Raw genomic sequence first — 17,130 nt, forward strand, 5'->3', positions numbered from 1 at the left:
GCATGTCTTGGGCACAAGGACTTGCCTTATCAAGTGATTAAGGGTCTTTTGATCACTTGAATGGGCTTGGGGAATTAAGCACAGCCAAAGGATTTAGTTGACCAAAGCGTACTTTGATCAACTTAATCAGTTGGGAAAAAGTTAGTTGAAAGTGAATAACAACCTAAAAGGTTAATGATCAATTAGAATATTTCTAAGTTCTAAAGTTAGAGGAGCATGCAAGATTGAACTATTTCTAAACCTAGGGGCAAAATAGTCATTTCATAAATTCATCGAATAATATTGAATTGAATTTCTACACATACAAATTCTAATTAACCTCAATTAAATTCTAAACTAGATCTAATTATTCTAAAATTCTAAGAGATTTTCTAATTAATTCTAATTCTAAAATTAATCAAAATTTCTAATCAAAGTTAATATTTCTAAAAATTCTATTTAAATCAAATTCCTAAAATCTCTAATCAAATCTTAAAGTTCTAACAAAAGTCTAATTATCTAGAATTTTAATCTAAATCTAATTGATCTTTAATGTTTCATTTAACACTCAATCACACATCAATCCCTAAATCCTCTAATCAACCTAAAAACTTAATCTCATTCTAATAATAAAGGTCAGCAACAACAAGATTTTAAAAAAAATTGGGCTCAAAATGAGGGGGGTGTAAGCCCAACGTAGGGGTCAGATAGAAAAAAAATGTAGGGGTCAGATAGAAAAAAAATGTAAGGCCCATCAACAAGGGCCCGGATCATTTCAACTTGGCCAGTGAGTATGAAAACGAATTGAGGGAGATACAAGAACAAAATGCTTGGGCCAAAGGCCCAAGCTTCCAAAAAATGCCACTGGGTCACACAAAAACCGGTCCAGCCAAAAAGACTCCAAGATCCAAAACCTATTTCGTCTCCTCCAACTGAAACGCGAGAGCAAAAAGGAAACCCGGCCGCGAAACTGGAAGCTCGGCGGAAACGGAGCTGCGAAATCCGGACCTCAGCCATGAGACCTCCAGCTCCCTAAATCAACGGTCGAACACGAGCCAATTTCTTTATCCATGAAGAAGAAAACTCGATCAAATCTGCGTCCATCCTCACTATCACAATTAGAATTCCGAATCGTGCGCAAAGTAGAAGTAGTTAAAGAACGAATAACGTACCGGATACGGCGCAACCTCCAGGTGATTCTTCTTGGATCTTCCTCCTTGTGTCTTCCTGTATGTTTCTCCATTTTTCTTCTCAGTCTTCTGCGTGCGATCCTGTTATTCTTATGGATTCGTAATGTTGTTTTGAATTCTGGATGAGTGAGTTGGTGATGGAGATGTCTATTGAATCGAAGGTTGGTTGTGGATTCTTGTTGAGTGTGGATTGAAGGTTCAATATGGATTGAAGGTGAGGAACTCGGTTCCAAATTTGAGGGTTGTTATGAGAGTTGTTGTGTGAGTCGAGGTTGAAGCGACGGTTCTGCGAGCATTCGGTTATGGAAGTTTGTTGCAGGGATTGCAGAAGAAGCTTGGTTGAAGGTTTTGCAAAATGAAGAAGATAGAAGGTGACTAAAATGGAACGAGAGACTCGTCTGAAATTTGAAGGTTTGTATTTATAGCATTTCCAGATCTCCTCTTCTCTCCTTCTTTTGTTATCAACTTTCGGTTAGAAGTTGTAAGTTGAGCTTTATTGATAGTCGGATTCTGTTTCATTCTATTAGATGTTTGTTAGAATGGATTAGGTTAGTTAAGTTGTTAGGATCAATTACAATTAGTTCAATTGTGAATTTTAATGCTGTGAATTGTTATGGTTTTGCAGGTGCCATTGCAGCTTGTTCTCGCGTTGCCGTTTGGACTTGGAGTGTTGCACCTGCGTTTTCTACTATACTTCTGCGTTTTTCCTGCTATGTTGTTGCGTTTTTAATTTTGCTGCACTGTCATGGGCTTTGGTCTCAATTGGATGTGGTTACTAGTATGGACATGGACCTGGCTTAGTTGGATACTTGGTTTTGTATGGATTTAAGTATTGGATATGGATTTTGAATTGTTTTTGTATGATTTTAATGGATAATGGGTTTGGGTAAATGGATAAATTGATTATAATGTGGGTATTGTTTTGGATTATGGTTAATTGGGTTATCAAAATGAAAATTCTAATAATTGAAATAGAATGCTAAAATTAATTTGAAATCAAAAGACAAATGCTTTCTAGAATTAATTTGCCAAAAAAATGATGAGATAATTTCCCAAAATTAGTCTAACTCTCAAAAGTCAATTTGAATCTCCAAAGTCAATTTTGAATTAAAATCAAATTTGAACTTCAAAAATCAATTTGAAACTTCTAGAATTAATTTGAATTTCCAAAACCAATTTGAAAAAAAAGACGAAGTGACTATGGGCATTTATGCTAAATGGGATGATCAAGTATGGTTCCATATGGAAATTCAAACAAAATCAAATCCAAATTCGAACACATGTCATGAACCATATATCATGCAATGGGTGAAATAACCAGAATCAGAGACTATTATAATATGCACCACAATGGATGAATGACCTTGACTAAAAATAGACCATGGCCAGAGGAAATGAATGGAAGTATGAATGTACTAATGAATCAATGCAACAAGACATATGGAATCAAGAATCAAATGGATGATTTGAATGATCATGGATCTACGAGTTAAGTGAGGCATGAAATAAAATGGAAATCTGTACAACGAGGTATATGTCAAACCCCAAATATCAAGGCATGATTATGCTTGATCAGATACCTCAAAGTAGGTGACTTACCCTGCAAATGAAAGGGTCTACCAATGTTATCAACCAAGACAATAGGGTTTCCAAGTCAAAGCAAACCACAATGTGGAGCCTCCCCAATTAGGATTTCCAGCCAACCACCAAATCAAGGTACAAGTTATCCAATCCTAGGTCACAAACCAAAAGGTTCATCAAATGGCCTGAACCAAGCAATTAGGGTTTCACCCCACGTGATGAGTAAAACCACAATCTTCAAGGCAAAACACTGATTTTTAGTAGCCCTAAACCTTGAATCTATGATGCTTGTTAGCGAGTGTTAATCATGAATGAAAGATGCACATGAATAAAACATGAATGAGGTTAGATGGATCCCGAGTTATAGGTTAGATGAAAATAAAAAAGAGAGGGCAAGTTTTGGAGTATGACAGCTACCTTCCAGGATATTTCTCTGGTTGTTCTGATGTATTCCTAGATTGTCGGTTGTATGACTCTCCGTTTTAAGGAATCTCTAGAACTTTGTCATGGATGAATTCTTTCTTAAGAATCTCCAGAATCTTGTTGGATGAATTTCTTATCAGAAATCCCCAGAATTTTGTCATAGATGAATTCTTTCTTAAGAATCTCTAGAGCCTTTGATTGGTTGGATTTTTTTTCCAGAAATCTCCAGAGTCTTGTCATTAATGAATTTCTTTTCAGAAATCTCCCAAGTCTTGTGCTGAATGAATTCCTTCTTAGGAATGTCCAATTTTTTTTGTCTTGGATGAATTCGTTCTCAAGGATCTCTAAAGTTTTTAATTAGATGAACTTCTTATCAGAAATCTCCACCACCTTGTCTTGGATGAATTCTTTCTTAAGAATCTCCATATTATTTGATTGAATGGATTTCTAATTAAAAATCTCCATAACCTTTCAGATATATTCCATATCGTCTATTTGTCATTTCTGACAAGTTGATGAAACCCACTTTTGAATATTCCCCAATTGACTTCTATTTGAATTTCTCCAATAGGATTGTTATCCTCAGCAAGTCTTTCACCTTGTTTATCATTTCATCCCCTATGGACCATCATGACCACATATCATCATTATTCCCTACAGATCCACTTGTCATTCTGTAGCCATCATAAGACATTTTGTTATGGTTCATCTCATATCATATCATATCCCTGACAAAGTAAAACAAGAGTCCTCATAATTTCATAGCATATCATGTCATTTCACTATATCCAGGGGACAAAATTTGGGTCTTTAAGTATTCAAATACCTTTAACCAAGAATCTATGAGGATTATCATCACCCATGTCATATGGCAAAACTATTTAAATAGGGGCATTTGTCATACCCTAATTTTGCTCATATATTAATAAACAGAATCATTCCTCATGATATGTGCATCACCTGCATATCCTGACATACATTTCTTTAAGCATAATGCATAAAAAGTCAACCAGAATAAAATTTCGGTTTTACAGACAGACCGGTTGAATCGATTTTCAATTGCGCGTAAAATTAGCAGGCAAACAATTTCATGTTTAGGCCACAACTATCTATTTTATTGATCTACAGTTCGCGTAGTTCAGTTTGGTGTGCTCGTTTAATTTTTCGGGTCCGCGTGCGTTCGATTGTTGATCAACCTAAGCTTTTTCATTTGGGAATTATTTATTGCAAAGTTTGATCAATGACTGTCTGTTTTACTGAAATTTATTTCGCTTAGATTATTTCAATGCATTCATTTTCTTTTTCCGCGCATTTTCGTGTTCGATTTTTATTCCTTTTATTTTAGTTTTTTTTATCAAAATATAAAGAAAAATAAATAGAAATAAATAACCTATCAATATGATTCTTTTTTATTAAAGAATTTTTGATTTTTGTTTTATTAATTAAAACTCATTTTTAATCACCAAATTTAGATCAAGTGGTATTATTGGCATTGCAATTAAAAAGTAAACCCTAATTAAGTAATATATATATATATATATATATATATATATATATATATATATATATATATATATATATATATATATATATATAATATATATATATATTATATATATATATATATATATATATATATATATATATATATATATATATATATATATATATATATATATATATATATATATATATATATATATAGCAATGTGTGATTGGCCAATGTTGATTCATAAAATGGCGCCCCATCCTTTGTCATTACTCTTACACTTAGATCAAACACATCTCTCTCAATTCAATTGAGGGTCTGTTATACCCAAATTTTGTCCGGGCATATTTAAATTTTTGTAAAATCGATTTCATTTTTTATTTGCATCATACGCACAACATGACATGCATTTCATCATGAATAAAACCTAAAATATCAGTCAGAATAAATTTATTAAAAATATAGAGAAATTGGTTAAATCATTTCTAGGGAACATGTAAAATTAGCGGGTAAAAAGTTTCGGAATTAAAATTACAGACACCAGTATTATTAATCTACAGTTCATGTAGTTTAACCTGGTATGTTCGTTGTATTTTTCAGTGACTGTTTCGGTTGCATTTTGGCCCGTCTGAGCCTTTTAATCGGTGAAAATTTATTTTCAAAATTGAAAAAACGCTGTATTTTTTCAATAAGTATATTTTGTGCTGATCATTTTAATGTGTCTGACTTAATGTTTCGGACAAATTTTCGTCCGACTTCTATTTATAATCGGTCATTTTATTTTGTTCTAGTATTCAAAATTAGAGATTTATCTTATTATTATATTTTTTTAAATTAAATTATTATCTAATAAATATTTTTCTTTAAATAATATATAATAAAAATTATTAATAAAAAAGAAAAGGAAAATAAAATTAGGATCTCTCCCTCACGTTTCCTCTTAGACACACCCACACACTACACTCTTTCACACGTTACTCTCTCTCACACGTTACTCTCTCTGACAGGATAAAGAAAAGAAAAACTTCCTCTTCTTCCTCACAAGAGATAACACACACAGAGCTCACTCCTCAAGATCTTCACTCTCACAAAAATAAAAAATCTTCTTCTTGACCTAAACCACCCGTCGCCGGCGGTTCCCATCTCCACACAACCAACCCACACCGTCGTAACCTCTAATCACCTCTAGCCACAAATCGACACCTCACTCTTCTTCTGAGTACGAAAACTCACCGCTCCACAACTTCCGGCCGACCTCCCTTCGTGCCGCGAACTCCATTTCCCCCCTGCTACTTCCATACGTATCGCCGCTCAATAATTTCCGAACCATCACCGGAACACCATTTTCATCCACAACCCAAATCGACATCCTTCTGTTTATAACAATAACTCACTAATTTCATTTTCGATTTTTAACATTTGTTTCTAATATTGACTTTCTATTCCCTGTTAATGTTTTGAAGCATTCAAAGTCAAGCAATATTAGCCATTAACGTGAAACTGGATATTCTTCAAAGTTCTCTCTGGATCTAACATTAGTGTCACTAATGGTTGTCATCGGTAACGAGCCGTTTTCTTACAGTTACAGTGAATAAGTCCATTCTTTGGCAAGTGGAGGTGCTATGAACATTAGGCTTGTTAACATCGGACAACAAGTCGCATGGACAGTTTAAGTATAGCTTCAATTCCTCTACTAAAATGTGAGAAAGATCTAATGCCGCCACTACATTGCGGTAATGACGTGCTTTACCTTCATATCAGTCTGTTTGGTGTATTTTCTTTTTTTCCTGACTCAATTTCATGGCAGTGTTAATGTTTCTTGCTATTTTTGATTTAATTTTGTGGCGATGTTGGTGTTTCTTGCTGTTTCGATTCGATTTCATGGCGATATTGATGTTTTTTTGTTGTTTGTGTTTTTGTACTGTGATGAACATTATATAAAAAAAAAACTCATGCAATGCTACTTGTATCATGGTTTATGTGCTTTAACTTCACATCAGTTGAAAGCCATAATTTTTGTATTAAAGTGTAGCTAAGTTGCTTTGATGTTGTTTAGTCTTAAAATAGACTACCATAACCTGATGCAACCGATATAATAGTGTAACTATAGTGTGTATTTGTTTTCTATAATAGTATAACTATAATGTGTATTTGTTTTCTCATATAATAGTATAACTATAATGTGTATTTGTTTTCTCATATAATAGTATAACTAGCATGTGTATTTGTTTTCTCATATAATAGTATAACTATAATGTGTATTTGCTTTCTTATATAATAGTATAACTATCGTGTGTATTGTTTTCTCATATAACTATAGTGTGTATTATTTTCTCACATAATAGTGTAATTGTAGTGTGTGTTGTTTTCTCATGTCCGAAATCGGTTGGCATGTGGGCTAGAGGTGTTGCTCCAATTATGTCTGGTGTAACCTCTATAAATAATTTTGCATGTAAATGTTGTAAATAATATTATGATGCTAAAATCGGATTAAGTCAGTGGACTCGGCAATTTCATGTCGTTATGCCACCTTTTTTTTAATAAATTAATCGAACATTTCACCGAGTTATGATCTTACGAATGACATTAATTATGTTGTCATTTCGTACAAACCGGTTTTGAGCACACCGATTCCGTTAGATAAATCGACAATTGTCACTTATATCTTTTGATTGTAATTAAAATTAATTAATTAAATTATGACTAGTTAAGTTATTTTGGATTAATTAATTTTAATTAACTTAGTTATTTGATTCAATTCTATAATTTTGATAATTAATTTTAATTAATTTAATTAATCAATTTAACCAAATTTTAATTAATTAATTTTGTTAATTAAACATTGATCGATTGTTTCCACTATAATTTCACAATCATTTCTGACACTATTTCAATCTCACCGATTTAAAACCATGATAAACCATTAAATCACACAATTCTCGACTCAATATCGAGCCCACTTTTCATATCCTTGTAAGTCGATAGCTCTTAGCATCGCCATTAATCTCACATAGCTTACTCTTGGGCTTTCTTACAATGAGACCTATTCGATTTTAATTAATCGAGTAGATGATTGATACACTAAATAAAATCCAATTTATTCACAAAACAAAAATTTAAAACCTCAATCCAACATCGAGTATTTCTATTCAAATTAAATTAAAATACCTAATCACAACCAAGTGCAATTTCATTTAGAAATCAAAAGGGGGACGGTTTTGAGTTTTCAACTCCTCTCCTCGATTATTTGAATACGAGTTCTCTTACTCGGTTAGTCAGATAATCTTCATTTCTAATCCACTTAAGCATAATTAAATCAAAACATTCTTACAATAAAAGAAATCCGAAAGGGAGATGGTTTTTGAGTTTTCAACTCCTCTCCTCGATTGTTTAAATACGAGTTCTTTTACTCGGTCAGTTAAACACTCGTCATTTCATTACAAACATCTAAACTCCGATTAAATCAAATTATTTTCATAATAAACTAAATGAAAAGGGAGATGACTTTGAGTTTTCAACTTCTCTCCCCAATTGTTTGAATATGAATTCTCTTACTCGGTCAGTCAAACAGTTGTCATTTTTCACAAACATACAACTTAATCAAGTCATTTTCACAAAAAATATACGAAAAGGGAGATGGTCTTGAGTTTTCAATTCCTCTTCTCAAATGCTTGGATATGAGTTGTCTTACTTAGCCGTTCGAGCATTTGTCGTTTATTCTAAAATACATTAACCATACATGAACCTGTTTTCATAATCACTCAGATGAAACAGAAAGTGGTCTAGAGTCTTCTATTCCCTTTCCCGAGTATTAGGATACGAGTTGTCTTACTCGACTATCTGAGTACTCGTCATCCATTCAAAACACTTTAATCATCATTAAAATCCTTTTATAATTAAGGATGAAAAAGAAAGTGGTCTAGAGTCTTCTATTCCCTTTCCCGATACTTGGATATGAGTTGTCTTACTCGATTATCCGAGTACTCGTCTTCCATTCAAAACACCTTAATTATTATCAAATCCTTTTTATAATTAAGGATGAAAAAGAAAGTGGTCTAGAGTCTTCTATTCCTTTTCCCGGTTATTAAGATACGAGTTGTCTTACTCGGCCATCCGAGTAATCGTCATCCAACCAAAAATACCTTAACATATCCTTTCCTCGCCCCCGTGCGATCAAAACATCCAACATATTAATCCAATTTGTCACCTCCGTGTGACCTAAACTCTTATCAGAAAGAACAATGTTAATCCTTTCTAATGCGCATAACAAACTTATGCTTAAGCCTCCTCCGAGAGTAGACAAGCCAGCGTTTAGCCTTTAGAACGCGATCTAAGCAGTTGTTCACTAAAAGACACCAACCAATCGTAGTTCCCCGAACTACGAATGCTCTGATTTCCTTATTATACCATAAGGATACGTAGGCAGGAGATTGCTGTATCTTCGCGAGCACACTAATAAAAAACCTCCCCTTCCCTTTCTGAGGTTCTCATCCATTTCTATTTTTAACCCAAAGATAACAAACAAACATAATTTAACACTCGAAACGCAAATTAGATCTAAAAGGTTCCCGTTGAGTACAATGGACGTAAGGGGTGCTAATACCTTCCCCTTACGTAATCCACTCCCGAACCCGAATATGGTTGCGACGACCATTATTCCATTTCCTAAAGGTTTTATCGATATTCTCCTATTCCTTCATTGGGATAAATAAAGTTCGGTGGCGACTCTGTTCGAACGTAAATTTTTCCGCGACCATCGCGAGGAATCGTATTTTTCGAGATGCGACAGATGACGACTCTGCTGGGGACTAGCTCCAAGCAAAAGAGAGTGAAGCCTAATTTAGTTCAGTTTCTGTATTGTGTGTTAACCTTGTTTGTTTGTATGTTATTTTTCTATTCTGCTATTATTATTCTGTCATAATTATTATATTGTGATTTATTGACTATGTTTTATTTGGGGGCCTCTGGTCGGTGATACTTTGTGAGATAGGCTCCCCACTCGAGTCTGAGAAAAACCATAAGTTTAAGTTGGTGGTTGCGTAGTGGGCGCCCATAAGGAGTCTTCCTTGTTGGGAAGAAACGAAGACCCCGCCTAGAGGAGATTCTCTTGAGATATTATTGCCCGACGAGTCTTCGTCACGACGATAGTATTCTCAAGTTGGATCAATGACTCTAGGGACCTTTTAACCCATTATATCCGGTGGTTATGTAGTATTTACCTACAAAGTTTCAGACTTGTTGGGTTAATACGAAAGCCCCAATCAGATGAGATCCCTTGGACGTATTACTATCTTACAGTAATATTTCCAACCTCGATCTATGACTCTGAGAATCTTGTTAGAACCCTGGACTCGAAAGTCGTATAGTAGAATCCTCATGGAGTTTTCCTTGTTTGGATAATACAAAGACCTCACCTAGATGATATCTCTTAAGGATATTATTGTCCGACGAGTCTTCGTCACGACAGTGACGTTCTCAAGAAATATCTGTGACTCTAGGAACCTACCAACTGTAGAGCCTACCCCTGGGGTTACATTAACCAAAGATACCCGTTATTTACCCGTTATTCTGATCTATCTAAAAACACTTTGAACCTGTGGTCTTGAACCTGTCACTACAACTCATACACATATCATTGCATTTGCGTTCATCATCATACATTTCATATCATTTTTTACCAAAAATAAATACAAAAAAAATTCATCCATCCTTCGTCCATAACCTGCAGTTGATTTCCCGACACTTATATCAGACTTAAAGTAGTTCTTGAAAGATCATGGATCCGTTAGGGCAAAATTACATTGCATTAAAAGGAGATGTTGACTCAATGAAAAACCAGGTAGACCAACTTGTGGAGGCTATGATAGCTTTAGAAAAGAGGGAGGACAACATTCAGCAGACTGCAGTCGTAGATAATGTTATTCCAGCTCCAGTAAATGGTCCTACCCAACCTCTACCCACCTGGATATGATCCTGATGTGCAACGTGGATATCATGCCGGAACAATAGGGCATTCAACTGAAGACTGCAATGCTTTCAAGGCTAAAGTGCAACAATTGATCGACAAAAGGTACATATCCTTTTCATAAGGAAGCCTGTTGGTGCACGTTAACCTCTCGTCAGAATGAGTTCAAAGATTTCATAGAGTATCTCCTAATGCCAGTAGTTCAGACAGGAAGACATCCTCAACACTGGAAATCGTTGGACTGATTTGTTTCTATTTTTGCATTTGTAGTTTCTTTGTTGTTAAAAGTTGCTTGTGTTTAAACATTGTTTGTTTTTAATGGTAATATTGATGAAGTAATGATGCATGTTTTGAATTAATCATCTCGCATTCGCTCATTTTTCTTCTCTTATATCAAAAACAAAAAAATACATCAGTGTTTCTCCCATTCACTTTTCTTTATCATAACTTTTGTTTTAGCAAAGATTTGAGGGAGGATGACGAAAACAAAATACCCATAATTGCTGACTGTATGCTTTCGGATAAAATCCTACTGATGATGTACAGGCATCATTTCAAATCCCCAAACACTGGAGAGATAAGGAGTTAATCCCTAGTCAACCACTTTGAGCCTAGAAGTAGGTGTTTCTTTCAGATGAACAAACCCTTATGTTTAACCTGGGGAAGGGTAGTGTTCAGTTAATCTAACTACACATTCAAATTACAAGACGAAGCATCCCGTTTGTCAATCAACCATATGATATTATTTGCACACATCCCGAAGCGTAGAAGGAACCAGGCAAAATCCAAAGGTTATGTTGGATTGTTCTCCAAATGACCATTGACTTGGCAGTCACAAATTTTCAAAAAAAGAATCAAAGAAAAGCCCGCTAAGTCGATACCCCAAAAGGAGACTTAGGTAAAAACCGGGGCAATCCCGATGGACTAAAGCTTCAAAAAGCAGTCCATGCAAAAGTTAGGGATCAAAACAAAAATCAAAGGAGGTCACGAAAACTCTCAACAAAATAAAAACAAGATTTAGTGACCACCATATCAAGAATCAAAGGGTCACCAATATCCATGAAGAGCAAAATAAAGTGTCTGTCATTTCAAGAGATCTTACACCTGCAAACTCTCTTAAAAGTTGAATGTGTATGTTGAATTAACTGAGCATAGGATTGGAGTTCATCGTGAAGAATGGGTGGGTTAAAACAAAATTTGAGCCTTACATCCTTTGTTTCAAAAACCATGAACTAAGCCACGTTACAACCCTCAAAAGATCTAATTGAGGTAGGGTTATTTCCAAAAGCATATTACAGCAAAGTTGCGTAAACTGACTCCTAAAGATTTGCTAATATTCAACATCAATGTCATTATTCCCGCTGTGTCTTTCACACTTTAAATTGCTAAATCAGCATTACATTTGGACTCATGGTCCACTCGTCACACAATATCATATCATTCCAATAAATGATTTTTTCAAAACTTGCATAAATATCGCATTAAAATTACCATTTATGAGTGAACAATTTTAATTGCAATTCAGTACTTGACATCATTGAAATTCCAACAAAGAGCAACCAGTGGAACTTGACCATTCACCAAAATCAAGACTACCTCATAACCCACGAATCAGGGGCATGCCACCTAAACATCAGTTGATCATAGGAAGATTACTCCAAGAATTGGCCAGTCTTAAACAATCTCCAAACATCTGTTAATCAGGGGCAAGTCATTTCAAGAATCATTTGATCCAGAGTAAATCATCTCAAGACTCTATTAACTAGGGGCAGATCACCTAGAGATCCTGTGGGCCAGGGGAAGACCCCTTCAATATTCAATTAGGGTGAGTTAAATCGCTTCAACGCTCATACCGGGGCAAGCTACCTCAAGAGCACAGAAAGTCAACCACTCCAAGAGTCGGTTAACCAAGGATAAATCCTTTCATGGATCAAAATTTTGGGGCAATCCATCTCCAAATTATGGTACAATTGCTTTCAAAATCCTTTCGAGGTAAACATTTTGCATAGACCCATCACACTGGGGCAAGATGAGCCATACTGGAGCGAGTCCTCCCCATGTTTCAAGCAGTTCAAGCAAAAGCTTTTTCGCAAGTCAGTAAGTGCAGAGTTCAAGATGAGTGTGGAGGAATCATGCTATCGCCCCCATCAAATAACCTTTTGACAGACAAAAGCCTTCTTGCAAAAAAAAACTTCTCTTCCAATACCCGCGCAGGGGCATTTTGAAACCTTCCAATCATTACATAAATCATCATCATGCATTAGTCATGTCGCTTTGCTCTAGTATAAAGCCATGCACATCATATCATTTATCAAGCATAACCCATAACATGAACCTGACATCAAAAAGCCTTGAAACCCAAAATCTGAAACCAAAGTCCAGTTCCCGTCTGGCAATTTATTTCAAAGCCCAGTTCCCGTCTGGAAATTTATTTCAAAGTCTAGTTCCCGTCTGGAAATTTATTTCGAAGTCCAGTTCCTGTCTGGCAAACCGTTTCAAAGTCCAGTTCCTGTCTGGCAAACCGTTTCAAAGTCCAGTTCCCGTCTGGAAACTTATTTCAAAAGCCCAGTTCCCGTCTGGCAAATCTTTTTCAAAGGTCCAGTTCTCGTCTGGCAATTTATTTCAAAAGTCCAGTTCCCGTCTGGCAATTTATTTCTAAACCCAGTTCCCGTCTGGCAAATTCATTTCAAAGCCCAGTTCCCGTCTGGCAATTTATTTCAAAGTCCAGTTCTCATCTGGCAACTTATTCCAAGGTCCAGTTCCCGTCTGGCAAACTATATAAAAAAATCAGTTATTGTACGAAAAATAATTTGCCAAATACCAGTTCTCGTCTGGTAAGTTATCTCTTAATACCAGTTCTCGTCTAGTAGGTCACCTATTTCGATACCAGTTCTCGTCTGGTAGTCAATTATTTTCACCAGTTCTCGTCTGGTAGCCTACTTTAAAAATTAGTTCATGTCTGACCAACAAAAACAAATTCAGTCCTGTCTGACATTTCAATTATTTTCACCACTTCACGTCTAGTAACATATCCTTCAAGTGCTGTCCTCATCTGGCAGTTCAATCTCCTTCACCAGTTCTCATCTGGAAGTTCCCATTTAAAGTCCAACCTCATTGGCAATCAAGAATTAAACCCTACAAAAACATCCAATTACCTAGTTGCATTCCCACATGCATCACACGAATCATCCATACATGGTTTTCCTACCAAACAGAAAATTCAAAAAAACACAGTCATATCAATCATCATCATACTCATGCATAACACTCCCACAAAATGGGAATTTCAACAAAACAAAAATCATTCGCATTCCTACATGCACATCCCAAATATCCCCAGCAATTGCATACTGCATACATCTCATGTATCCTCCCATGCATGATGCTTCCATCCAAAATGGAGCATCACACAAAAATCACACCTAAATATCAGGATCTAGGGTCATGCATATGTATCCCAGACTTTCCTCATTTAGTTCAATGGATTTATTACCCTGCATGTTCTTGTGGAACCATTTCTCCAGTAAGCCATTCTTTTCAACTATATGATTAAAAATGACATTCCCGACATTTTCTCTGCTATCATTGCTCCCCAAACAGAGGTTACCCTAAAAAGTCTCTTATGAGCTTTTCCCCTGCAGAGCATTTCCAGTATGTCTCCCTCAAAAGGAGTCTTTTCTTAAAGTTCCCCCAACAGACGAATATTCGAGATACTGCTTCATTTATCTGAAGAATCTCATTTCTCTGTTTGAGATACCGCTTCATCAATTTGAAGAATCTCATTTGTTTTCTAGAGATACTGCTCAAGCATCCTCAGAGAGTCTTAGATTCAATTAAGGTATCTTTCCCTTGCTCGAACATCTTAATTCTATCATATAAGATGCTGCTTTGACCTGATACGGAGAATCTCATTTTTATTGTTTGAGATGCTGCTTCATCAATATGAAGAGTCTCATTTCAGATTTCTTTTAGAGATACTGCTCTAATATCCTCGGAGAGTCTTAGATTCAATTAAGGTAGTTTTCCCTTGCTGGAATATCTTAATTCTATCATATAAGATGCTGTTTCGACACGATACAGAGAATCTCATTTTTACTGTTTGAGATGCCGCTTCATCAATATGAAGAGTCTCATTTCAGATTTTTTTAGAGATACTGCTCTAATATCCTCGGAGAGTCTTAGATTCAATTAATGTATCTTTCCCTTGCTGGAATATCTTAATTCTATCATATAAGATGCTGTTTTGACCCGATATAGAGAATCTCATTTTTACTGTTTGAGATGCTGCTTCATCAATATGAAGAGTCTCATTTCAGATTTCTTTTAGAGATACTACTCTAATATCCTCGGAGAGTCTTAGATTCAATTAAGGTATTTTTTTCCCTTGCTGGAATATCTTAATTCTATCATATAAGATGCTGTTTCGACCCGATACAAAGAATCTCATTTTTACTGTTTGAGATGCTGTTTCATCAATATGAAGAGTCTCATTTCAGATTTCTTTTAGAGATATTGCTCTAATATCTTCGGAGAGTCTTAGATTCAATTAAGGTAGTTTTCCCTTGCTGGAATATCTTAATTCTATCATATAAGATGCTGTTTCGACTCGATACAGAGAATCTCATTTTTACTGTTTGAGATGTCGCTTCATCAATATGAAGAGTCTCATTTCAGATTTTTTTAGAGATACTTCTCTAATATCCTCGGAGAGTCTTAAATTCAATTAAGGTATCTTTCCATTGCTGGAATATCTTAATTCTATCATATAAGATGTTGTTTCGACCCAATACAGAGAATCTAATTTTTTACTGTTTGAGATGCTGCTTCATCAATATGAAGAGTCTCATTTCAGATTTTTTAGAGATACTGCTCTAAGTATCCTCAGAGAGTCTTAGATTCAATTAAGGTATCTTTCCCTTGTTGGAATATCTTAATTCTATCGTATAAGATGCTGCTTCGACTCGATACGGAGAATCTCACTTTTACTGTTTGAGATGCTGCTTCATCAATATGAAGAGTCTCATTTCAGATTTTTTAGAGATACTGCTCTAAGTATCCTTAGAGAGTCTTAGATTCAATTAAGGTATCATTCCCTTGTTCGGAATATCTTAATTCTATCATATAAGATGCTGTTTCGACTCGATACAAAGAATCTCATTTTTACTATTGAGATACTGCTTCATCAATATGAAGAGTCTCATTTCAGATTTTTTTAGAGATACTGCTCTAATATCCTCAGAGAATCTTAGATTCAATTAAGGTATCTTTCCCTTGCTGGAACATCTTAATTCTATCATATAAGATGCTACTTCGACTCGATACAGAGAATCTCACTTTTACTGCTGAGATGCTACTTCATCAATATGAAGAGTCTCATGCCAGATTTTCTTTATACTGCGCTAGCATCCTGGAAAATTCTTGAGATTTAGCTAGGGATGTCACTCCATTACTAACATATCTCGATTGTGATGTCCAAGATACTGTTCTGACGACTCCCAGAAAGTTTTGGCTGTTTCATTTTACATTCAAAGGACAAAATTTGGGTCTTTTTGTATTTAATTATCTTCCACCACGAATGTACGAAGACTGATGTCATTCACACCTTCTAGTTCAAGATAATGAAATAGGGGCAGCTGTTATACCCAAATTTTGTCCGGGCATATTTAAATTTTTGTAAAATCGATTTCATTTTTTATTTGCATCATACACACAACATGACATGCATTTCATCATGAATAAAACCTAAAATATCAGTCAGAATAAATTTATTAAAAATACAGAGAAATTGGTTAAATCATTTCTCAAGAACATGTAAAATTAGCGGGTAAAAAGTTTCAGAATTAAAATTACAGACACCAATATTATTAATCTACAGTTCATGTAGTTTAACCTGGTGTGTTCGTTGTATTTTTCAGTGACTGTTTCGGTTGCATTTTGGCCCGCCTGAGCCTTTTAACCGGTGAAAATTTATTTTCAAAATTGAAGAAACGCTGTATTTTTTCAATAAGTATATTTTGTGTTGATCATTTTAATGTGTCTGATTTAATGTTTCGAGCAAATTTTCGTCCGACTTCTATTTGTAATCGGTCATTTTATTTTGTTCTAGTATTCAAAATTAGAGATTTTTCTTATTATTATATTTTTTTAAATTAAATTATTATCTAATAAATATTTTTCTTTAAATAATATATAATAAGAATTATTAATAAAAAAGAAAAGTAAAATAAAATTAGGATCTCTCCCTCACGTTTCCTCTTAGACACACCCACACACTACACTCTTTCATACGTTACTCTCTCTCACACGTTACTCTCTCTGACATGATAAAGAAAAGAAAAACTTCCTCTTCTTCCTCACAAGCGATAACACACACAGAGCTCACTCCTCAAGATCTCCACTCTCACAAAAATAAAAAATCTTCTTCTTGACCTAAACCACCCGTTGCCGGCGGTTCCCATCTCCACACAACCAACCCACACCGTTGTAACCTCTAATCACCTCTA

General features: G+C 35.0%; 1 long non-coding RNA gene across 1 annotated transcript; it reads left to right on the forward strand.

Annotated features, from left to right (window-relative positions):
• Nucleotides 1-671: 671 nt before the first annotated feature.
• On the forward strand, nt 672-2,030 carry LOC127128034 (uncharacterized). Its single transcript, XR_007805629.1, has 2 exons — nt 672-1,580; nt 1,795-2,030. It is a non-coding gene; the product is annotated as an uncharacterized LOC127128034 (long non-coding RNA).
• The last annotated feature ends 15,100 nt before the right edge of the window (nt 2,031-17,130 follow it).

This window comes from Lathyrus oleraceus, chromosome 3 (assembly GCF_024323335.1).
Source record: "Lathyrus oleraceus cultivar Zhongwan6 chromosome 3, CAAS_Psat_ZW6_1.0, whole genome shotgun sequence".
Classification (NCBI taxonomy): Eukaryota; Viridiplantae; Streptophyta; class Magnoliopsida; order Fabales; family Fabaceae; genus Lathyrus; species Lathyrus oleraceus.